The sequence below is a fragment of the Protopterus annectens genome, chromosome 3.part1 (assembly GCF_019279795.1).
Source record: "Protopterus annectens isolate FY-2018-M chromosome 3.part1, PAN1.0, whole genome shotgun sequence".
Classification (NCBI taxonomy): Eukaryota; Metazoa; Chordata; order Ceratodontiformes; family Protopteridae; genus Protopterus; species Protopterus annectens.
In genome coordinates this window covers 1009058693-1009082660 of record NC_056732.1, presented here as the reverse complement: position 1 = coordinate 1009082660, position 23968 = coordinate 1009058693, and the positions used below count along the sequence as shown (strand labels likewise).

General features: G+C 40.7%; 1 protein-coding gene across 2 annotated transcripts in view; it reads right to left on the bottom strand.

The window, feature by feature from the left end:
• Positions 1-23968, bottom strand: part of ARFGEF1 (ADP ribosylation factor guanine nucleotide exchange factor 1) — a 4299619-nt gene that overhangs the window by 405658 nt on the left and 3869993 nt on the right. The window lies entirely within an intron of this gene.

Sequence of the window (23968 nt, the reverse complement as noted above, 5' to 3'; positions counted from 1 at the left end):
ATCAACTCAAATAATAAAAAGGTGAAACAAATGATAGAAGCTTGAAACAGATACTCAACTGAGCTGATAAAACTGCAAAAGTCTGAGGTAAAAATGAAGAAAAGGCTCTAAAAATCATAGAATTAGAGAACAGAGCACATAAGGAAAATCCGAGATTTTCTACTGTACCAGACAAACCAGGAGGAACAGATTGTATTAATTTTATGAGGGCACAATAAAGCAACTAGTCTGGTATTCCACAGCAAGAAATGTTAACTGAAAGGGCATACAGTGCTTACGGCCCAAATCTGCCCATGAGAAATGTAAACCTATGGCAAAAGGGCAAAGTATTAAAAGTTGGAGGCAGTAAAGTATTTGTGGAAAATGATTTTTCACTGTACACCAGGCAAAACAGAAACAAAATTCCATCAAAGAATGTTGAGAGACAGATGTGAGATTCAAGTGACTGTATCGAGCTGTATTTAGAATATATTTTTCCTGCAGGATCAAACTAATTTTTGATACAGAAAATACTAAGTAGAAAATATAAAAGTTTGTCCAACAAAAAAGTAAGCCACCAAGCAAAAGGGGACTCTGCTTTCATTCTTCTGATAATAAAGCACATAGAGAAACTGCCAGCGAATCCTCCTCCACTGTACCAAAGGAAACAGAGTCAGAGAAGAGCACAGGAGCTGACTAAAAAGATCAGGGGTACCTTAGAATTAAACGGACTCTGGAGATGAAGATGAAACAGGAAAAAAAACAGCAGCATGGAAATTAGTGAATAAATGTGAAACTGCAAAGCATCAAATCTCATTTGTGAAATACAGCTGCATAAATAAAACTGGAACAGTGGACTTTTGTTGACTCTGTTAAACTTGTAGGGAACTGAAAGGTATTTGCCTCATTTTATGCCATTAATGTTTGGAAGGACACTATGGGAGGGGAAGAAGAAGGAAAGGAAAAAGTCCCTTATTCCCTTTGCTAACAACTCTAAATATAAAACAAGTAACAAACAACAAAGAAGACATCCCTGCTTGGTTCCTCTGTGGTGTAGAGACAGTTTGTCAGAGAGTAACCACCCAACCTTGACTCTCGCCTTTGACCTTTCATATACCCTCATTATTAACCCTGCTATTCTATCAGGGAATGCAAATGCTGCTACTGTCCTAATCATAAAATTCGAGCTGTTTCTATCAAATGGTTTCTCTGCATCAAGACCCAGCAATGACATAAGTGGTATCTTACACTTTGATTTCCTTTGAATCATCACTCTTCTATTAATACTGTCAAATGTTTGCATCCCCTCCATAAAACTGCATTGATCCATATCTATTAACTTTAACACCTTTAACATTCTCCTAGCTAATACAGATAAACAATTTACAGCCATGGTTTAAAGTTGACATGGGTGTTAATGAAGCCAAGTCTGAAGGGTCCTTATCCTCTTTTGGTGATACAGCCATCACGTATTTCTTCCAAGATGCTGGTACATCCCACTTTTAAAATGCTGTTAAACAAAACCTTCCAAATCTTTATCATCTTCTCCCTCTCCTAACTTTCAGATTTACACTGGAACATGAACTGTCCCTGATAACTTCCCTGTTGACTGATTATGCATCACTGTTCTTATCTTCTCTTGCCATCTTGACCATTAATTGTTGAGCTTCATCTTCCCCTAATCTTGGCATAACTACATCTTCCATAAATACTTCCACTTTTCCTTTTCTTGGTTTTCCATTCTTCTGCTTTATATAAACTTTCATAACATTTACAAACTATGTAAAATACCTTTACAGGATCAATTGTTAATTTTCTTCTCACAGGCTTCTAAACAGAAGTTGTGTCTTACCATAACGTTCCATCTGTGTTGTCAATCTTTACTAATACTTGACTTTGGGCCTCGGAACCGATTCAGCCGTTTATTTCAAAACTCTTGAGCTAGGCTTTACCCATAACTCTCCTCTCTAAATTACATCATATCGAGTTTGCCTAAAATAGTGGCAGACAAATAGCAATACGAATAAGAGACCAGATATGTGTCCCTAATATGAAGCCAGTCCTTGAAAAATTCGATCCAATAAGAGTCTCCAGCTGGGGGAAGGAGGGAGGGAATGTCAAGGATTAGTGAAGATCGACAACACAGATGGAACACTATGGTAAGACATAACTTCTTTATCAGATATTGTCAATCTTCACATAATCCTTGACTGTGGGACAGAGTCCCTAGCTACTTGAATGTTGGGAGGTCTCACGGAAGAATATTCCTAAGCACCATCGAAGTGAATGATGCCCGTCCCCTAGAGACCTGATCCAATTTGTAATGAGTGATAAAGGTATGAGGAGAAGACCAAGTGGCTGCTGCACAAATGTCATCCAAAGAAGCTCTGGCATGAAAAACTGCAGACGTTACCACCACTCTAGTTGAGTGGGCTTTTACCAGGCGTGAAAGACAGAGCCCTTTTGACCGACAGATAAATGAAATACAATCTTTGAGCCATTTCACCAGGGTAACGTTTGAGATTGGGTTACCTAAGGAAAGCGAGGAAAAGGCAACAAAAAGTTGGTCAGATTTTCTGAAATCCTTTGTTCTGTGTAGAGAAAATCATAGCTGTCTGTGGGCATCTAATAAATGAAGGGAATACTCCCCTTTATTGGAAAAATAGGGAAATATCTAGAAGGTGAAGTGTTTGATGGATATTAGATTCTGAGACTACGTTCAGTAAAAAGGATAGATTAGTCCTAAGGGAGACCCTATCTTTGTGAAATATTATGTAGGGTGGTTTGCAGGACAAGGTCTGAAGTTCAGCTACTCTTCTGGCAGACGCTACTAAAAATAAAGTTTTCCAAGTCAGAAACTTTAAGTCACATGTAGCTATTGGTTCAAAAGGAGACATAGTAAGGGACCGAAGAACTATTGTGAGATCTGAGGGAGGAATGCATTCTTTAAATGGAGGTCTTAACATTAGGGCTCCCTTCAAAAAGGCTTTACAGAGTTGGTGTAACATAAGGGATGATTCATCAAACCCCATATGGAAGTTAGAAATTGCAGCTAGATGGACTTTAACTGTTGAAGTGGAGGAACCAGATTGAAAGAGGTTAGCTAAAAAGTCCAGAACTTTATGAATAGGGATCGTATAAGGATCAAGTTCATTCATAAGGGCCCAGCTTGCAAATTTTCCCCATTTACTTTGATACACATTCCTAGTTGAAGGTTTGTGATGAGGCACATGATTTGGTAGACAGGAGAAGAAAGGGGAAGGATGCCTGGCATTCATGGGAATTGGAGAAGCCATGTCATGAGCTTGAGATGGAGGAGGTTCGAATGAACCATGCCATCTGTATGAGACAGCAGATCTGGAGCGGGGTTCAGCATCCATGGTTTCTGAAGAAGATGAGGTCAAAGGAAGGGAAACCAAACTTTTCAAGGCTAAAAGGGGGGCAATGAGGATTAGTGAGTTCTCTGATCTCTTGGCTTTCTTTAGAAACTGGGACAACAAAGGAGTTGGGGAAAAGGCACAAAGAGGGGAGGCATTTGTGGAGAAGAATGTCTCTGGCTGACTCCCGTGGAGGGGAGATTAGGGCAGAGTAACTGCTGCACTTGTTGTTTGGGGGGACACAAAAAGATTGCAGCAAGATTTGCCCCAGTGATGAAAAATCTCTTTTGACACTAAAGGATTGAGAGACCACTCATGAGGCATGAGAATGGTTCTGCTCAGTTTGTTCTCTATCACGTTGAAGCTCCCGGAATGTGTGTTGCTGTGAGAAAGAGGTTGGAAGAAATCGCCCATTGCCAAACTCTGAGGGTTTCTTGATGCAATGGGTAAGATTTGGTTCCCCTTTGTTTGCTGATGTACCAGACTACTGACATGTTGTCCATCTGAATTGCTACTGTTCCTAGAGGAAGGGCACACTGAAATGCTTACAACGCTAACAGCACTGCCCTCATCTCTAAAACATTTATGTGCAGAGTTGGCCTCCAGTTGGGACCACGTGCCTTACACTCTCCTTCCCAGATAATGCCCCCTCCATCTGGGAAGCATCTGTGGTCACGATGGCTTGGGGTTGTGGAAGGATGAATGGAAGGCCTGAAAGAATCCCACTGGAATGGAGCCACCACAAAAGTTCCTGTTTGCAGCGATTGGTAGTCAAGATGTGGTGAGACATTGGCTGATCTATAAGAGATCACTGGGAGGCTAGCAACTATTATAAGATTCGCATGTGATATCTTGCTAAGGCAACTAGAGTGATGGATGCTGCCACTGAGCCTAATGCTTGTAGAACTAACATGGGTTTAACACTTTTGCTCTGGATAATTAGGCTGACTTGAGATCTAATCCTTTGTAGCCTCTTCAGTGGGAGTGAAGCAATTACTGCAACTGTGTCCAACAGGGCTCCAATAAAGTCTAGTTGTTGTGAGAGTTGTAAATTTGACTTTTTATAATTTACTGTGATGCCAAGAGGTGCACAGAGATGCAGAGTGTAATCTCTTGCCCGTTCTGACACCTGGTGGTAGCGGAGAAGAGCCAGTTGTCGAGGTATGGAAAAACTCAAAATCCTTGCAGTCTGAGATGAGCTGCTACCACTGGCATGCATTTGGTGAACACCCTGGGGGCTAAGGTGAGTCCAAAGGACAGTGCTCTGAATTGGAAATGACTGGCTCCCAGCTGGAAGTGCAGGAACCTCCTGGAGCGTTTGTCCATTTTTATGTGGTAATATGCATCCTGGATGTCTATAGAGCACATCCAATCTTCTTTTTCCATGAATGGAAGTATAGATTGTACCAAGATCATCTGAAACTTGGTTTGCCAAACTGTCTTGTTGAACTGGCTGACATCTAAAATAGGTCTCCAGTCCCGTTTTTTTTTTTGAGCACTAAAAAGAACCTTGAGTAAAACCAAATCCTATTTGGACTGGTGGGACTCTTTTTGGATGGCTCTTTTGTCTTGCAGTTTTTTTAATTTCTGTTACTGCTGCTTCCCAGTAACTGGGTCTAACATCCATTAGACTCTTTGGGGCTCTTGGACTTACAGAAAGTGGAATTGTGCAGCCTCTGGATATGATACCCTGCACCCATTTGTCCGCAGTTATCATTTGCCAGGTGAGTTGGTGCAGGGATAACCATCCCTCTGACTGCTTCCAGAGGAAAGCAATCGGGCTTTCATTCAGGAGTGCTGGTAGGAAGTACCAGAGAAGGAATCCTGGTTCTGCGGGCCACTTCTGCCTCTAGAGTGGCTTCTTCCACTACTTCCCACTCTGCCCTGGGGAAGTCTTTGCCACGCGAGTCCTGGAAAGGCTCTTGGGACTTCTTAAACCACAGTCTCCCACCTCCCTGGTTCCTAGAGTAGGGCCCTTGATGAGTGGAGAAATGTACGCCTACGGCAGAGTCTTCCCATCTTTCTAAAATCTGGTCAGAGTGTCTTTTAACTTAGGACCAAATACGGATGATCTGTCAAATGAAGCATTGACAAATGACACTTTAAATGGCCCCACAAAGTCACACAAGCACATCCAGGCGTGCCTTCTAATGGCTATGCCTGAACCCACCACTCTTGTCATCTCTTCAGCTGCATGGATAATCAGCCTCATGGACGAGTTAGAAATTGCTTCAAGGGTGGCGAGCTGAGAAGTAACTTTGTCCAGTACCCCTTCAGCTACTGCTCCTGAGACGGTATCCAATAGCTCTTTATAAGGTTACAGATGGATCTAGTCAAAGTGCACCATGTAGTTCAAGGACCTGAGAACAAAAGTCGATGAAGCGTAAACACGCTTCCCAAACTTATCCATAGTCTTAGACTCCTTGTTAGGAGGATGGATAGTTGGACTTTCCTCAGCAAGTTCATTCTTAGTGGCTGCTGCTATCACCATGGCATCCGCAGGTATGCCTTTGGACCAATGTTGCTCTTCCTTGGGGGCAGAAAGGATCCAGTCAGGTCTCTTGGGGATCGGTTCGATGAAGTCAGGCATATTCCACGCCTGCTTTATGATCAGTTTAATGAGCTAGTCAGCAGGTGGAGAGATCCAAGACGTAGAAGGTTGGCCATGAGAAGCCTCCAGGTATACCAACTCCTCCGAACAAGGTTGGAGGGAAGTCCAGCCACCCCTTCTGCTTCAGGATCTCTAGGATGTCGCTCCTTCTGATGAAGTCGAGAAGTTGACGAAAACGCAGTGTGTGATTTTTATACTAAGGCGTTCATGTTTTTGGATTATTTGGCGTTTGGATTACATTAAAGGTTTCCTGAACTGGTCTCCGTGGTGGCGAGTTTGTCCTAACGTTATCTGCTTGGTTGCTTTATCTCTAGGATGTCCCCGAAGGAAACATCATCAGGGGGTGACCTGGGGGAACCTTTCCCTTCATCAGAGTCAGTATCCTTGGTAAAGGACTCCTCCTGGGGAATCCTTCCTCTTGCACCTATACTTCGCAGGTCCTTCCTCGGGGGATGTTCCGGGGAAGTGTCCAAAGAGGAAACCACCAAACAGGGTCTTTCCTGGGGCTTTTGTGCCCTTTGTCCCAGGTAAGAGACTATGGAAGCTCTTTTTGTGGAGATGTGGAATGGACAAGGCCTTCTCCATGATTCAGAAGGCCGGCCCCCCGTGTAGAAGGATGGGAGCCCGGTGTGTTGATCTAACGAAAGCAGCAGCACTGGGGGGTATGGAAGGCTCCAAAATTAATGAAATTGATCCATGCACCTCGGAACTGGGCAGGGAGTCTTGCCCTAGGAGGCCTCCAGTCCCGAATACCCGGAGGAACTCAAAGCAACCCTTGGTCCAAGAGAAGTTCTTACCGAAACTGAGACAGTCAGAGCCAGGCCTGTCAGAGCCATGGGCTCCAATGACAGCAGTTGGAGTAGAAAGAAAGGATAGTGTCATAATAGGGCCAATCCTGGTGCTAACTTGGCTAAGAACTGAAGCCAATCCCCTTGCCATGAGGAGCTAGCTGATCCACCCAGTCACATAATGTCCGATTCCAAGAGACTCTTAGTGGATCGAACAGATGATGTTGAAGGAAAATTATGGGGCCTCGGACCAACAAAGGGGGTCTGTGGTCTATCCTTGAACAGATCTATAGGAGGAGACTATCTAGATCTTGGAACAAAAATAACCTCTGATTGCTTGGTACCAATCAGTCTCTTGGTGCCGAAGAAGTTGAAGTCAACTCCGATGTCTTTGTAGGTGCCAAATCTTTTTTGCCATTCAGTACTGAGGAACCTGCTGACACTGAAGGCTGTTTAGAGATCTTTTTAGGCAGTTCCAAAGTAATAGGAGCTGAGGAACATCGCTTCTTGGAAGAAGAAGATGAAGAGGAAGATGAACTGGCTTCTTTCTTGGACCCAAAAATGGCCTCTTCAAAGTCACCTTTTAGCAGTCCTTTAAGAATAAGTTTATTTCTCCATTCAGTGAGTGTCCTGGTGGGGAAACTGTGACATACTGAACAATCCTCCTGCAGGTAAACTTTACCCAGGCAATAAACACACCAGACATGCCCGTCTGAGTTGGTCATTTTTCTCTCGCATTGTTTTCACCTTTTAAACCCCAAGGTGCCCTTAGCTGGATTTGGACTTGTCAGCTATAACAAGGTAGTCTCTCACACATATACACACACACACACACACACACACACACACACACACACACACACACACACACGCACACACACACACAAGCAAACTCAACCACAAACGAAGAAACAGAGAAAGTTTTTTTTTTTTAAACACAGAAAAAGAAGGGCATCACCAGCAATGATATTTAAGAGAATACCTAAATCGTTATAAAGAAGTACCAACAATGGTATGGATGAAAGAAGTACCAATGGTAGTAAAAGGAGAGTGAGGGAGAGAGAGAGAGACACACACACACTACAAATATTAAACGAGAGGAGCGGGTAGAGAAAAAAGTCAATAGAAGCTGAAGGGCGATTTATAAGAAGGAAGAAAAGATATTTTCAAAGAAAAAACTTACTTTCATTATAAGCCAAAGCTCGAGAGCAATTGTATGCTTCTGGCACACAAAGCAGCAAACAAGATCTGAGGTAATTTAGAGAGAAGCATTATGGGTAAAGCCTAGCTTGAGAGTTTGGAAGACATGAGCTGAAATAAATGGTCGAGTTGGTTCTGAGGCTCGGAACAGAGTCCACAGTCAAGGGTTACATAAAGAGTGAACATCAGATGTTTGGTTACAACTCTTTCCATTTTCTGTTGGCAAAGTCTTTGTGCTAATCATGTTTGTGCTCCAGAGTCACTACTAAAATAGTTGCTTTAAATCAGCCTTTCTAATCTTAAGTATATTATTCAAATACTTACTTTCCCTCTAGCACTACTTAGTTGTTCCTCTTCTTGTTTTGGGCGATTCCCCTTCATCTACTTTAACTTTTGTCACCCCCTCTAATAATTACAATTACTTATTTTCCATACTTGCAAACTACCACATTAAAAACAACACCTTACGTACCCAATCTATGATAAGAGATCTGGGCACACAGGTTGACGGCAACCTCTCTTTCGACCATCATGTTTCCACAGTGGTGAGGAAGGCCTTTTACATTGCCCATCTCATCAACAAGGGCATTGCCTCTGGAAAAAAAAGGTTATAACCCCCATGTACCCTCCCTTATTAGACCAATTATAGAATACAGTGCTCCCTTTGGTATGTACGTCGCCAGGCAACTTAACTACAAAGGAAATTCAACATGACCAAACTTGTCCTATGCTGACAGACTAAAATACTGTTGCTACAATCTGTGTACTCCAGACTACTTGGGGTGACATCTGCTTGGCCTATAAAGCAACCACAGACCCTGCCCTGATGGAAATGCTACACATTAGCAAGACAACTGGTACCCATTCTAACAACCTCAACATGAAAAGCGACATTAACAAGACCTGCTGGAGAGACAGGTTCATCTCCCAAACACTCCCTCTACTCTGGAATAAGCTTCAAATCATTAGTAAAACAGAGTCCTTCATTGACCCACTTCAAGCAGAATCTTGATAATTGGATGGGGAATTGAAAATTCACCCCTGGGGTTTTACCTGCATCCCTTCTGGAAAGGAGCAGCAGTTGTTGATTCAGGTCTACTAAAAGCACCATTTAAAGAGGGAAAAGCTTGGCTAGGCTTGTAAGGGCTTCAGGGCCATTAGCTTAGTAACCTTCTATGATCCTATTATCCTACGATACCAGCTTCTCTTTCATTTCTACCACACTGTTAAACTCCATTTTCATTTATCCCACTCACTAGCTATGCCTTTTGAAGTAATTTCTGTCTTCCCTAATAGCTCTCAAATGAGATCCACTACCCATTACTTAAATTATTCTCTTTTTAACAAATGAGAAAGAAAGCACTGATTATTAACCAGGCATTTTTATCTTTAGTGTTTTACTGCCGCATAATCCGATATGGTTATTACATGAGCCTCAAAGCTTTCAAAAGCATATAATCTTGTGAAATATCACTGTGATCCAACCCAGCCTACTTACTATATCTTGGGAAAAACATGTAAATGTCTGGATTTGTGCTATTAAATTCACATCTTACATGCAAAATATGCCCAGAAGCTTGTTTGGAAATTCAGCCTCTTTTGATATATTTTCTCTTAAAACTGCTCCTGATAAATCCACAATACTGTATATCAGGTGTCAGTTCCCACCCATAAATAGTATTAGCTTTTAAAAGTTTATTACTCTCTCCAAAATCAACACATTCCATATTAGTAGTTTTAGGTGAAATATAAATGCATGGCAGTCTTGCAACATTGTTTGCAACACAAACTTCTTAACATAATTTAGTGTTCTTTGTGATTTTTGTCTGCAATTGTAAGGGTCATTTACATTCCATGTTAATACTAACAAAACAGATGTTCTGCTAAAAATCTATTGCTCTTGCATATTATACATGCTAGTTCTTTAATATTAATGTTTCCTGACTGCAGCTTATATGGACACACTAATGTTGGGCATGCTAATTTTGTATGTAGCTGCTGCTTCTTATCTCTATTTTCCTAGACGTCTCACTTAAAAAAATAAATACATTTTAGGTCACTCATTCTCTTTTAAATCAAGTAAACACACAAAACTATATAAACATTCCAAAAGAAAGTTTACCCCTCCAAATAGGAGCAGTTGTCTCAAATCAATGGCTGCACTCACAGGCATTAGCTATAGTTAAGGTTAACCATGCTAAAGTACATTCTACAGCCTATGTTCAAAGTTACACATACTGCCATTTGTTCTTAATGCATCCTTATTCCCCTCCCAGATGTGAAGAATGTGGATGCTGTTAATAAATATCTTTTTTGCCTCAAGAAAAAGTGCAATGGCTACCACTAAGCAAACAAACAAAATTGTGTATTGTTATATTTAATGCATTAAAATACATTTGTTGGGGAGACAACCGCTTGCATATCTGTTCACTTCCCACAGTTTCAAGCTTTATTTATTTTCACTGAACTGCTTGTTGATATCCCTCTAAAAGTTGTTTGCATTGTGCTTTGCAGATGTAACTCAGAACACACTGTTCAGACCTCTCATGATTAAGTGCTTACACTTGCAGGCTACTTGTCTCCAGCAGGTGCTAATGGAAAAATAAAACAGCTAGTAACTTTAAAAACTGTACAGAACAACTTCAATTTTTCATACTTTTCATAATTTTCTGCCTATTTACTTAAAAAAAAACTTGTCTGTAGCTTAGAGTAAGGGCAATGGTCTAGATACCCATCTCTTTAAAAATGGGGAGGGGTTATCTTCTAATTTTTTTTGTTTATTTTATCCACCCACCTACCTATCTTATCTATAAATCCATTCATCCTTTGTTGACTAGGCTAGCCTAACTAGGCGAGAAACATCTTTTCAGGGGAACACCTGCAACGGTATTTATACTATTAGGGGAAATTTGGCCAGGACATCGGGGAATTTCCCCTACTCTTTTTGAAAGGTGCAGTGAATTCTTTTACATCCACTTATACTACCACCATTTTAATATCTCACCCAAAGGATAACACACTCTAGAAGACATCACCCCATTATGCTACACTGCAGTATCAGCAATCAATCTACCTGGTGTGGGAGTAGAACCCACAGCCTTCTACACCAAAGGTGAATGTGACACCTATTGTGTTACTGACACTGACAACCTACATGCAATACAATCAATAAAACGTATATCTTGCCCAAGATCACAACATTATATTAACTGTAATTTGATTGCTTCTTTCCAGCATTTCTTATTTTTGTTACAGCGCAAAGCCTGAATAGATTACAACTAAGAAAAAGTATTTTCTTAATTTAATATCACTAGCAAATGTAACAGTCACTGATAAAACTCACAACTCATACTTAAAATAACTATGACTGCAAACTATACAGCACTGTTTTATAATTTAATAGGCAAGTTGCATAATGAAATGTTTATACAAATATTAATAAGAACAAAAACGGTTTTACTTACAGTTACATCTTCATTTCCTTCAGTATTCTTCTAAAATTATTAATGACAAAGTGGGGGTTTATGCCTTGCAGTTCTCCTACCAGTTAAATAAATGTCTAGTCTTTCTCAGCCACTTCTTACAGAACCACAGTTCACATGTCTAAACTATATCTACTGGACTGACGCTATAGTTGCCCCATTTATTTAATAATTTCACATTGTTGGTGGTCTTCTTCCTGATCATCTCAATCTTCTAACACCAGCTATGGTTCATGTTCAAGTTTAAGGTATTACTAACTCTTCTATTCAGCTTCTGAGCTTTTTTTCTGCCACTCAAGCATTTTATTTGGGACAATGGAAGATGTTTCACTAACAAAGTCCCCCAAGCAAGCTTTGTTACTGTCAGAAGACGGAGAAACAAGGTGCTTCCTTGCCTCACTCATTGGTTAAATGTTTTTGTTCCCTCTCCTTAGCCTGTTCTGCAAACACAAAGTACAGTTGTGTACACTTACCATAAATGTAGATGTTCGAGTGTATTCACTGTTGCAGTCATTACATTTGGGTAATCTGCTGGCAGATTGCCCTCAGTCGGCCTGATTAACAAAGTCTTGGGTCCTGCGTCGGTTGCTGTCCCTTTTTCTATGACGCCAGGGGTATAAAACATGCAGCCGATGCCAATACATCAGTTTTTCTTGCCCTAGATGCCAGGTGTCCCCCTGTAAAATTAAAAACACAAAAATATACCTCCAAACAAAAGCAAATACACAAAAAGGCTTTAAGCATAGTAAAAGTAAGTAGAGGTATAGTACGAGAAAAACGGGGCTGGTGAGAGGGTAACCAGGACTGCAACAGTGAATACACTTGAACATCTACATTTATGGTAAGTGTACACAACTGTACTATGTTCTTTGTGTTTCACTGTTGCAGTCATTACATTTGGGTGGATTCCCAAAACTATGGTTGGGAGGATGGATTTATACAGCATTAGGACCAGCTATAAAGCCCTGCAAAACAGCAGTGGCAAAGCCGGCTCTGGATTTACAGAAAATTGGTAAGTGACAATGCTTGGTGAAAGTATGAACTGAACTCCAGGTAGCAGCTTCTAGAATATCCCTGGTAGGAACACCTCTGAGAAAGGCTGTTGAAGTAGATGCAGTCCTTGTGGAATGAGATCTGATCCCCTGGGGGATAGGTTTTCCATGGTGCTTATAACAGAAATGAATACAATGGCTTATCCATTTAGAAATGGTTTACTTTGAAATAGCCTTCCCCTTTGCCCCTGCAGCAAATGCTACCAGCAGTTGTTCAGATTTTCTTCGAGATTTAGTCCTGTCCAAGTAGAATCTAAGTTGTCTGTGTACATCCAACTAATGCAGAATCTGCTCCCCTTGTTCTGTGGATTGGGAAAGAAAGTCAGTAAATGAATGGACTGATTAAGAGCCACACTGGATATCACCTTGGACATGAATGATGGATTGGTCCTGAGTAACACCCTGTCCACATGAAAGATGATGAAAGGCTCCACTGCCATTAGGGCCTGTAATTCAGATATCCTTCTAGCTGAATTGATTGCTAAAAGGAAAGCTGTTTTCCAGGAAAGAAATTTTAAGTCTGCAGTAGCAGCTGGCTCAAAAGGAGGTGTAGTGAGTTTCTCCAATACAAAGTTAAGGTCCCAGGCAGGGGTTGGAGCTCTCCTGGGTGGTCTCAAGTTTTTGGCCCCTCTGAGGTACTGCTTTAGAAGAGGATGAGAGAAGAGGGGGTTCTGTATTGTAATGAGCTGAAATGGCTGAGGCATGGATTTTTATGGAAGAAAAAGACAGACCCTTGTGAAGCATCTCAGTTAAGTATTGCAAAATCTGAGGTAAATTGGGAACTGTTTTGCTCATCCCTTGAGGTTGATTCCAGGCACAAAATCTTTTCCATTTGTCAGCATAAGATTTTCTAGTACTAGGTCTTCTCGCCTCCAAAATGACATCCATCACAGGTTTGCTGAGGGATGCTAAGGGGGAATTTAAGTTGTTAGCCAAGCTGCAAGATTCAATGTTTGGAGCTGAGGGTGCAGAATTTGGTTCTCCTGCTGAGACAGTAAGGAAGGTGTCTGAGCCAGGTGCCATGGAGAAAAGTGTGACACACTGCGCAGGAGTGGCTACCAGTGTTGGAGAGGCCAGTCTGGAGCAATCAAAATCATTTTTGGTTTGTCCTGTTTGACTTTTAGTAGAACTTTGGAGAAAAGAGGCAGAGGGAGAAAGGCATACACTGAAAGGTTTTTCCAGCTGAAGGACAGGGCATCCACTTTCCAGGCTTTTTTCTGATGAGTTCTTGTGCAAAATTTGTCCAACTGGTAGTTCTGGGATGAGGTAAAAAGATCTATGCCTGAGCTCCACCATTTGCGTGTCAACATGTTGAAAATCAGTGGTTTCAGTTTCCATTTGTGTGGGTCCATGAGATTTCTGCTTAGTTTGTCTGCCAGAACATTCAGCTTTCCTGGCAGAAATTGAGCTTGTAGTTGTACTTGGTATCCCAAGGCTGTGTTTCACAATGCCATGGCTAGTCTGCAGAGGAGGTAGGAATGTGTACCCCCTGCTTAAGTACCACATAACCGTGGTGTTGTCCGTCTTTATCAGTAATTGTCCTGGATGAAGGTAGTCCTTGAAGGCTGTCAGAACATTCTGTACAGCTAACATTTATTTTTGATTGATATGAAGGTGCACTGGATTTGGGCTCCATTTGCCCTGAATGCACTTCCCTGCCAGATGAGTCCCCCATGTATAGTCTGATGCATCTGTAGTTAGGGTTTGGGCGGCAAGGGGTGGTGTGAATGGCAGTCCCTTGTTTTGGTGGCAGGCCTCTGCCCACCATAGGAACTCTAGGCGCAGGCAAGGTATGATAGGAATCATTGTTTCCAGGCTGTGACAATGTTGACTCCATAAACTTTTTAAGTACCACTGAAGTTCCCTCATATGCAGTCTTGCATATGGAATTAGAAGAATGCAGGAGGCCATGAACCTCAAGGCTTGCAGTATTTGCCTTGCAAATAGCAGGGTTTTTGTGGCCACCTGTTTGAAGTAAGTCACCAAATTAATTTGTTTTTCTGGCGTTAGAAAAGCCATCTGGGCAGTTGTATTCAAGCTTACCCTCTCAAAAAATTACATTCCTAGGTGCAACAGTTGAGATTTCTTTTCGTTTATGGTGTACCCTAGACAAGTTAGAACTCTTTTTACAAATGCTAGATGTTTTAGAAGAATGGCCTGGTTTTCTGCCTGAATTAGACAATCGTCCAGGTATGGATATATTTGAATATTTCTTTGCCTGCAAAATGCAATTACTGGAGCCAGGCACTTTGTGAATACTCTGGGCACAGTAGACAAGCCAAAGGGCAGTGCAGAGAACTGATAATGCATGCAGCCTGCTTTGAAGCGTAGGTACCTTCTGCAAGATTCCCTGATTGGGATAAGCAGGTAAGCCTCTTTTAAATCTAGAGTTGCCAACTAGGCATCCTTGCCTAGCATAGGAAGTAACTGGTGAAGAGTCAGCGTCTTGAATTTTGTAATGTCCAGAAAGGTGTTTAGAGTAGACAGGTCTAGAATTGGATGCCATGATTTGTCTTTTCTGGGTACCAGGAAAAGTCTGGAATAGAAACCTTGCCCCTTTTCCTCTTCTGGCACTAGTTGAATAGCCACCATGTTTAGTAGGGAAAGTACTTGTTTCTGAGCCTCTGCCCACTTTTTTGGGGGCAGGTCTGGCCACCCGTTTGGGGTTGGCATCATGTGGAAATGAGATCTGTATCCCTGGGACACTATATTTAACACCCATTTGTCCTGGGTTATAAGTTGCCAGTTTCTGGAATGAAGAGCCAGTTTTCCCCCCAAAGGGGCGGCTAAGAGGTAAGTGCTTGGTAATTGTAGAGGGAAGTCATTGAGACTGTTTAGCGTAGGGAGGTGCCTTGTTGTTTCCAGATTTGGAAGTGGAAGCACCCCATTGCTTAGTTCTGAAAGTCCCTTGGGACTGAAACCTGGTGCTTTTGGAATGTCTGGGTTTGGCTGGAGTAGCTCTGGAAGGAGCTGGAAAGGACCAGTTCTTAGTAGGCCAGTGCCTACTAAATCTAGGAGGTTGTACTTGTAAGAAATCTTTCACAGTTTGCATAGATTTTGCTTTAGCTTCCATCTTTTTTAGAGGCAGTCCTGCTGTAAAGGAGCATCCAAAAGTTTTGCTTTAACATGGTCAGGCAGAGATTGCTCCTTAAGCCAAGCATGCCTTCTAAGTACAGACCCAGTAACAGCAGCCCTGCAAGAGGCCTCTAAAGAATCAAAACCACATTGCAAAGTATGTTTGTCAACTTGTTCAGCTGAATGCAATAAATCCTGTAAATCTTTACTCTCCACAGAGTCAGAAATCAACATAATTTTCTGTTTAAGCAGTCCCATGGTATGCTGTTGATATTTTAGCATATGGAATTGACAGTTTAAAGCCCTGATTGCTAAAGTTGCAGAAGTATAAACCTTTTTACCCCATCTATTCAGCGCCCTGGAGTCTCTATCAGAAGGGGTAGGATTTTTAGCAGTAGAAGCCTTAATGCCCTTGGGGCCCTGAGAAATGGTTTCAGGGTCCGCTTGAAAAGGAATTTGTGGAACTCAGGAACCCTGTCGTACCTGTCTGGTTTGCTAGGGGCCGGAGGTAAGGAATCAGGGGCCATACTGGATTCCGAAAACACATCATCAACAATGTCTAGTACAGGAGGTATTGCCAAAGGCCTATGCTGAGGAAGAAGATGGAAATACCTAAGCCTCTGTTTGGATTCAGAGAAATCCTGACTTTCCCAGTGGAAATGCTCTCTTAAGGTATGTAGAGTTTCCCCAAAAGAGAAATCCTCAAGTGGAGAAGCAGAGGGAATGGAATCCTCTGCATCAGAGTCCTCATAAGTAGGTATGGACAAATCCAGATCATTACAAAAGTCAGAAGAAACAGAGTCCTGTTCAGGAGATTCATAGTCAAGTTCAATCCTAGGCCTCTTGGGGGGGGGGTTTGACTACCCCTGATTAGAGTAATTAAATCATCAGCCATTTTGATCATCTGTTTTTTAGGCATAGGGGCCTGAACATGTGGCCTGGGCATCGGTTCTTTAGACATAAATCGAGATTTAGGCCTTAGTATTGAAGTTGGAGTCTGTTTAATATGCAAGTCTGTAGGCCTGAATACACCCTCAGAAGCCGGTGCCTGCTCAGCGGCTCGGACCCATCCAAGGTAGAGACATCCGCGGGTTCCATATGTGAAGCATCTTGCGGCATACCGGACTCCGAATGGGTCTCAGTAGAGGCCTGTGAATCAGAAGTAGCAGGTATCAGGGGCTGCGAAAGTGCCTCACTTAGTACCGGCGAACTGGCAACTGGTTTAGGAGAAGCGTCGTCGGCAGTTTTGGACCTCAATGGCCTGTCTCTGTCTTTTTCTTTGCGTATTTTTGGTATTCCGGTAGTCGAATGGCTAACCAAAATAATTTCTGGATAATTAAACAGAGAACCGAAATATTTAGATGCAAAAATGTACCGACGATGGATAGTTCGCTGATTAAATAAAGCACAAAACCGACAACAAGGTATGTCGTGGTCAGGGCCTAGGCAAGGAATACAGTACAAATGAAAATCCTTATGAGGTATTTGCTTCCCAGAAGTAATGCAATTATTAACTTTTACTGACATCGGTAAGGAGCAAGAAAAAGTTTCCCCAATGGGGTACTTAGCTTTTAGTTGAAGACTTCGGTTCTGAAACTCGAAAATGAAAATTTCAGGAGTTGGCTGACTGGCACTTGCGAACTGCTTCTGCTTTGGGAACCCCGCGGCAAGAAAGACTGATGTAATGGCATCGGCTGCATGTTTTATACCCCTGACGGCCTGACGTCATGGAAGAAGGGGCAGCAACCGACGCAGGACCCAAGACTTTGTTAATCAAGCCGACTGAGGGAAACCTGCCAGCAGATTACCCAAATGTAATGACTGCAACAGTGAAACACGAAGAACATCTGTCTTTGATCTTCCAAGACAGTTGGATATAGCAGCTTGAATCTCACACCTGTCTATCAACATCCCTTGACTACTGGGATACACTTGCTTCTCTTCTGCCTAGTGTACAGTCAATAATAATAATTTTCCATAAACATTTTGGTGTCCTCAATTTTAATATGCTTCCCTTCTGTCATAATCTTGTCAGGTGCAAATCTTTCAGCTGGTATGGGTGTATTTAGCTTTGTCATGGCCAGATATGGAGCATACACACACACTGTGCTGTGGAACATCAATCTGTTTATTTGTACTTTCATATACTTTCATAAACGCAATGCAGTCATTTCCTTACAGTTTCTCTGATATAGAAAAAATATCAGATTTTCTCTAAATGCTCTGTCTTATAACTCAACTATTTTGTTTTTGAAACCACTCTTGTTGAGAAGCCCCACATTCAACCAGTCTTTATTTCATTATAGCATCTGATTTCTGCAGTTCTTGAAGCTTAAAGCTTCAAATTTTCCACAACCTTTTGTCATCTGACTTTATACATTATTCTAGTGCCGTGCTTATTTTCAGGATCTCTGACTGCATTAAATTTACTTTTCCTCTAAATTAATAGAATCCACCTTCTGTACTAAAACTGAAACTTGAACTGTTTTTTATTTTTCTTTTTTTGCTGAAGAGCTGTTTTTTTTCTAGCCAATGCCCTTTCTTCTCTTTTGGTTGATGCTTTCTTACTTTCTCCAAAATTCTTCTTTGCTGGTAGATGCTATCTGAGTAATCCCCAAACTGATAACATTTACTGGCTTTTTAAACAATTTCTTAGTTTTTATATTGGAATAGCTCTAATCAATTTATTACTTGATGTGAAGCTCACTTAGAAGTCAGCTTCCATTTACTGTTGAGACTTTCACTAGGCTGTGTGGCAATCACTTGCTTTTTTACAATTAAATAACTGCTAGAGACAGATGACCTTGTTACTTCTCTTCTGTGTGTTACAGATGACCACCTTAACCTGTCTGCTAAATAGGTTACCACTGGCAAATAAAGCAATCTGCAGCTTTGTTGAAATTCTGCAGGGATTCAAGAGACACACACTCAAGACTGTCTCCTTAACAACAATCCAAATGTTTACTTGGCTTGTGTCTTGGCAATGCCAAATATTGTTTGCAGAGATAGTAATCCCTACAGCAGTCATCCGGGGAACTTGATAAATTTCTGATATACCTCGGAACTTACAATAGTTATGAGTACCTATCAGTCTTCTGGAGATGTCCTAGTATATGGAGAAGTGTGCATTATGATTCACAATGAGCAGGCCCAGTTGAAGCCACATAGATTTTTCTTATCCCAAACGTCTAGACATTGGAATCCTTATAATGGGGGAAGATCATTAAGATGAAGGGGAACTTTTGCCTATGATATGCTATTGTGATCATTATCAAAATGACTGAGGGATACTGGTTCAGAAAGATGCACTTTGTTGTTAAGGCATCTTTTATCTACCTATGAACTAAGATTCACAGTTTTACAAGGTCTTCAAGGTAGTCTTCATGGATACGCAAAACAAAAAAAGATAATAAATAGGACTCTGGAAGTAGGAAGAAGAAACTGAAGGTGAAGGTACCGGGACAGCTCTTGACTGATTCTGCAATAACTGTGACGTACAAGAGGGCTACAACATAATATGAGGCATGCCTGGGGATTGATTACTCTATGATGTTGGCCTAAACCTAAAATTTCTTCTAAGGCTTCACCAGAAGGTTCCCCATCAAACAACTGTCTGAAGCTGTGACCTAGCAAATTGCCTAGGGTATACTCTTATACCAATCAGTTCAAAAAAGCTTGTTGGGTGGTCAAATGTTTGTCACTCTGAATATGGATTTATTTCCAGTGTTCCAAAGGAAAACGCTTGAGCAACAGAAAAAAGCATAGGAGGTAACCAGAAGAATCAAGCACTTTGGACCTGAACAAGAGACTGGTGTTGTAACATTGACAGGAAAGGAAAGAATATCAGCAATAACACAAAATTAGTGAATAAATGGTAGAACTGTAAATGGCATTCTCATTATATATAGTCTAGACATGAAAACTGTGCGTCAGAAAGAACTGGCTGAAAAAGACTGAACATTTGTTAACTGTGTTAAATGGATGGGAGAATTCTAAAACACAGTCCCCACTTTGTCATTAATGTTTACTAGAACTGAAGATGTGACTGCAATTAAAGTTTTGTTTATATTAATAATTATATAATAAATTTTGTGATACAAATTGCATATTGTAGTGTGGAAGGTATTTTAAATGTGAGGGTTATCAACATCAGTTGTTTATGGTAATGATATTAAAATAAGGTATTTTCTTAACTTTAATGTACACCAAAGGCATGCAAGTTGTTTTTCACATCTCAGAGGAGAAAAGAGTGAAGACAGAGTTTGCTATAACAGGGGCCACACATTATGACATATGCTTTCTGCATGTTTAAACCTAACTTCAGAACAGGTAATGCCTGTGGGACTAGATATCTGCTTGGGGCAAATGCCCTTATACAAAGGGGTAAACTCCATTTTTGTAAAGTGTACATAGATGTGTGTTTCTGCAGTGAGCTAAAATGGGTTGGAAGCTTAAAATGTATTTAGTTTTTTACCTCTTGACTATTGCTTAAGGTGAAACGTCAGAAAATGTGACATGGGTCCAAACAGAAATGAGAAGTGTCACCTCCATGCAAGATCAGCCTGACAAACATTAGTGTGTGCATCTAAGTTGCATCTTGGAAGCACATATTTAAATGAACTGCCATGTATAATGGTATAATGGGTGAAATAGCTTTGTCAGGATGGCTGCTTTGCTAAAAATCAGAGCACAAATGATATTAAGAAGTGCAGAGTGCAAACAACAATGTTACAGGAGACACAGATGAATAGAAATGATAAAGTGAATCCTATATGGATGGTTAAATTTCATATTTTGAAAATGTTCATAGTTTTTTGTGTTTGTACTAAGTTAATGGGGAATGGGTGCGTGCTGAAAAAGTATTCAGTTTTTTGTTTGAGGTTTTCATTAAAACAATCTTGAAAAATGTGACATAGGTTCTAATAAAGGTGAGAAGAATCAACTATATAAAGATCAGCCTGCCAAATATTAGTGTATACATGTAACTCGAACGTTGGAAGTACATATTAAAAAAATAAAATCTGATGTATAACAGATGGGGATAACAGCTTTTTAACACAGAAGCTATGCTATCCACATTATCTTGGAACATAAATGGCTTTACAGATACAGATAAAAAGGAAGGTGTATATTGAATTAAATTAAGAAACAGAGTGCAAAGAGGAAAGCTGCAGGAGACACACTTGTAAGTAAAGAGCATGTGAATCTGGCAAAGAAAGGGTTTCAGAATGGATATTCAACAGAATATCAGGTTCAAAGGAAAAGGGGAGTACTTATACTAATTGCTAGAGAGGCTCCAATAGTGGCAGAAGAGGAAAAAGAAAATAACAGTAGATATGTAGTAGTAGGGAACTACTGACAAGGGAGGAAATCTGCTATTACACAACCTAGGAAAGTTTGGGAAGAAATAATTCACTTTTATCATGGAATAATAAGTATAGGTAGGGACTGGAACTGAACTTGCAACAGTGAGGATGAACCAGTGAGACTTAGAAGGGAAAATATAACAAGAGAGGGTAGGTTTCTGAAGAAATTTATTCAGATACTTGGTATAAAAAAGTGAATTCAACATATTATTCCCCAGTGTACAACATATGGGACAAATTAAATAGAAATTACATTTCACAGGAACAGTAGCACTTAACTGATAGCTTCAACACACATCCAATAACTATTTCAGATCATGCACGGATAAAAAAACAAAATAAAATGCATGGCAATAAAGTAAAAATCAGAAACTGGCACTTTGCCACAGAGGAATTTAAGGAATGGGTAAATGAAATTATTTGAGTTATTAGGGAAGACAGAAATATCCTCAGAAATTATAGCTAGTGAGTGGGATAAAAGTAAGTTTAAATTAAGGTAGAAATAAAAGAGAGAGATGTGGTTAAGCTGTAATAGGAATTACTTAGAAGGACTGAGTTTTCTTTGCCAAAGACTCCAGTTATAAAGCAAATAACAAGGGGATAGGACGACACTTCTGTCTGGTTCCTCTGTTAAAATGCAACTTACCAGAAAGAAACCCTTTCACCTTGCTTCTTCCTTCCGATCCTTCATATATCCTCCTAATTAATCTCATTATTATATGAAGGAATGCAAATGCATCCATTGCCCTACTTGTAAAATCCAGACTTACTCTATCAGATGCTTTCCCTGTTTCAAAATGCACTAACAATAATGGTATTTTCTTATATTCTGCTTCCCCCTGGATCATCATCATTGTACAATTAATGCTGTCAAATGTTGGCCTCCCTTCAACAAAACCATACTGATTCATATCTGCACATTTTGGCAGCACCTTTACCATTCTTTAGCTAAAGTAAAGACATAGACACTTTATAATCATGGTTTACAATTGAAATGGGTCTCTATGAAGCTGGGTCTGATAGGTCTTTACCATCCTTAAGTAATACAGCCACCACAGCATTCTTCCAAGACATTGCTACTTCCACTCCTTTTAAAAAAACAAAATCTTCCAGATCTTTATCACTTTCTTCCCTCCTAGCTTCAAACCTCCCACAGGAATACCACTTGTTCCTTGAGACTATCTGAAGAGTGTTTATACATTATTTTTTCTCCCATCCCTTCCTATCGTAACGGAAAGCTGTTGAGCCTCATCTACCTCTAATCCTGGCATAATTAAGTCTTCAGTAAATATCTCCACTTGTGCTCTTTCTTGATTTCTCCATTTGTCTGCTTTATATAGATTTTCATAACATTTCTGAAATATCTGTAATCCCTGTGCAGGATCCCTAGTTAGTTTTCTTGTTATAGGCGACAACCCTTTCTACTGTATGTTGTCTAAATCATGGTTTTGAACGTTTTTGTGCTCTGGAGTTATCAAAAAAAAAGCTTAACAGCAATCTTTCTAAACTCATACATATTATCCAAATATTGTCTAATTTTCTCTTTAGCACTTGTGTCTGTTCTTGTTCTGTGAGATTTCCCTTATTCTGCAATATTTTAACCTTTGTCAGCCCCTCTAAGTAATTCATATTATGTCTTAACCATAAGTCTTTCTCTTTTATTTCTGCCCTATTTTATAGGACCATAGGAGGTTACTAGGCCAATGACCCTAGGGCACTTACAAGCCTAGCCATGTTTTACCCTTATTTCCATAATCAGTACCTACTCACCCCCTGTCCAAGAAGGACATAGGTGTAACACCTGGGATGAATTTACGCTTATTCATCCAATCATCCAGATTGCGTTTGAAGAGGGCCAATAAGGTGCTCTGCTTGACATGAAGCGGGAGTCTGCTCTAAAGGTGTGGTAACCTCCGGGAGACAAATCTGTCTCTCCAGCAGATTCTATTAATGTCACATACCAGGTTAAGGCTATTAAATCGAGTAACCTGTGTACCATTTGACTTACAGATATGCAGCATTTCCAATAAAGTAGGGTCAAAGATTGCCTTATATGCAAGGCAGAGACCACCTCTGAGTACTCTACGAAACAGAATAAAGTGACAGCGATTTCAAACAATCCTCATAGGATAGATGCTGAAGACCTTGAATTTTCCTTGTGAGGAACCTTTGTGGTCCCTCCAGTTGCTGCAGGTGCCTGGAAAAGTGCATACCAAACGAGGTACTGTACTCAATTACTGGCCTAATGAGGGAAGAGTATAGGGAGGTTATAACTTCTTTTTTTCCTGGAGGCAATGCCATTACTTATGAGATGAGCAATATAGAATGCCCTTCTTACCACTGGGCGGAAACATGGTGATCTAAGGTAAGGTTGCTGTCAAACTGTGTGCCCAGGTCGCTCACCATTGAGTGCGTACTTACGGTATTGTTATTGATGTGGTAGTTAGCAGGAACATCACTCTTACTGAAAGGGATAATAATACATTTTTTTGCATTGAGTTTAAGGACATGACTTTTGCAGCAGTCATTTGTTTGTGTAAGATCCTCTTGTAAGATGATGACATCATTTGGTGATTCTATGACCACTCTTAGTTTGCAGTCATCAGCAAACTTTGTCAGTCACAGATCTTTAGTTTTAGCTTGCACTTCTGAGAAACAGATTCCAAACAGTAGAGATCTCAGGATTGATCCCTGTGAATGCCACTAGTTACAGGTCTGCTGTTTGAGGTGGATTCTCCTATTTTGACTATATGGGTTCTATCAGTGAGCCAGTTAACAACCCATCTAATGATATACGGGATGACACCTAGCTGAATGAGTTTGTCAACAATGCCAGAGTGAGGGATAGTGTCAAAGGCCATGGCTAAGTCTAGGTAGGCTGTATGCACAGATATCACCTCATCACGGGCATTGGTGACTGTTTCAAAAAAGTCCACCAGGTTTAACAGACATGATCTCCCATTGACAAATCCAAATTGAGTAGGGTCAAGTGCTTGGAGGTTACCAATAACTTAGTTGATAAGTTCCGTGCTGATTCT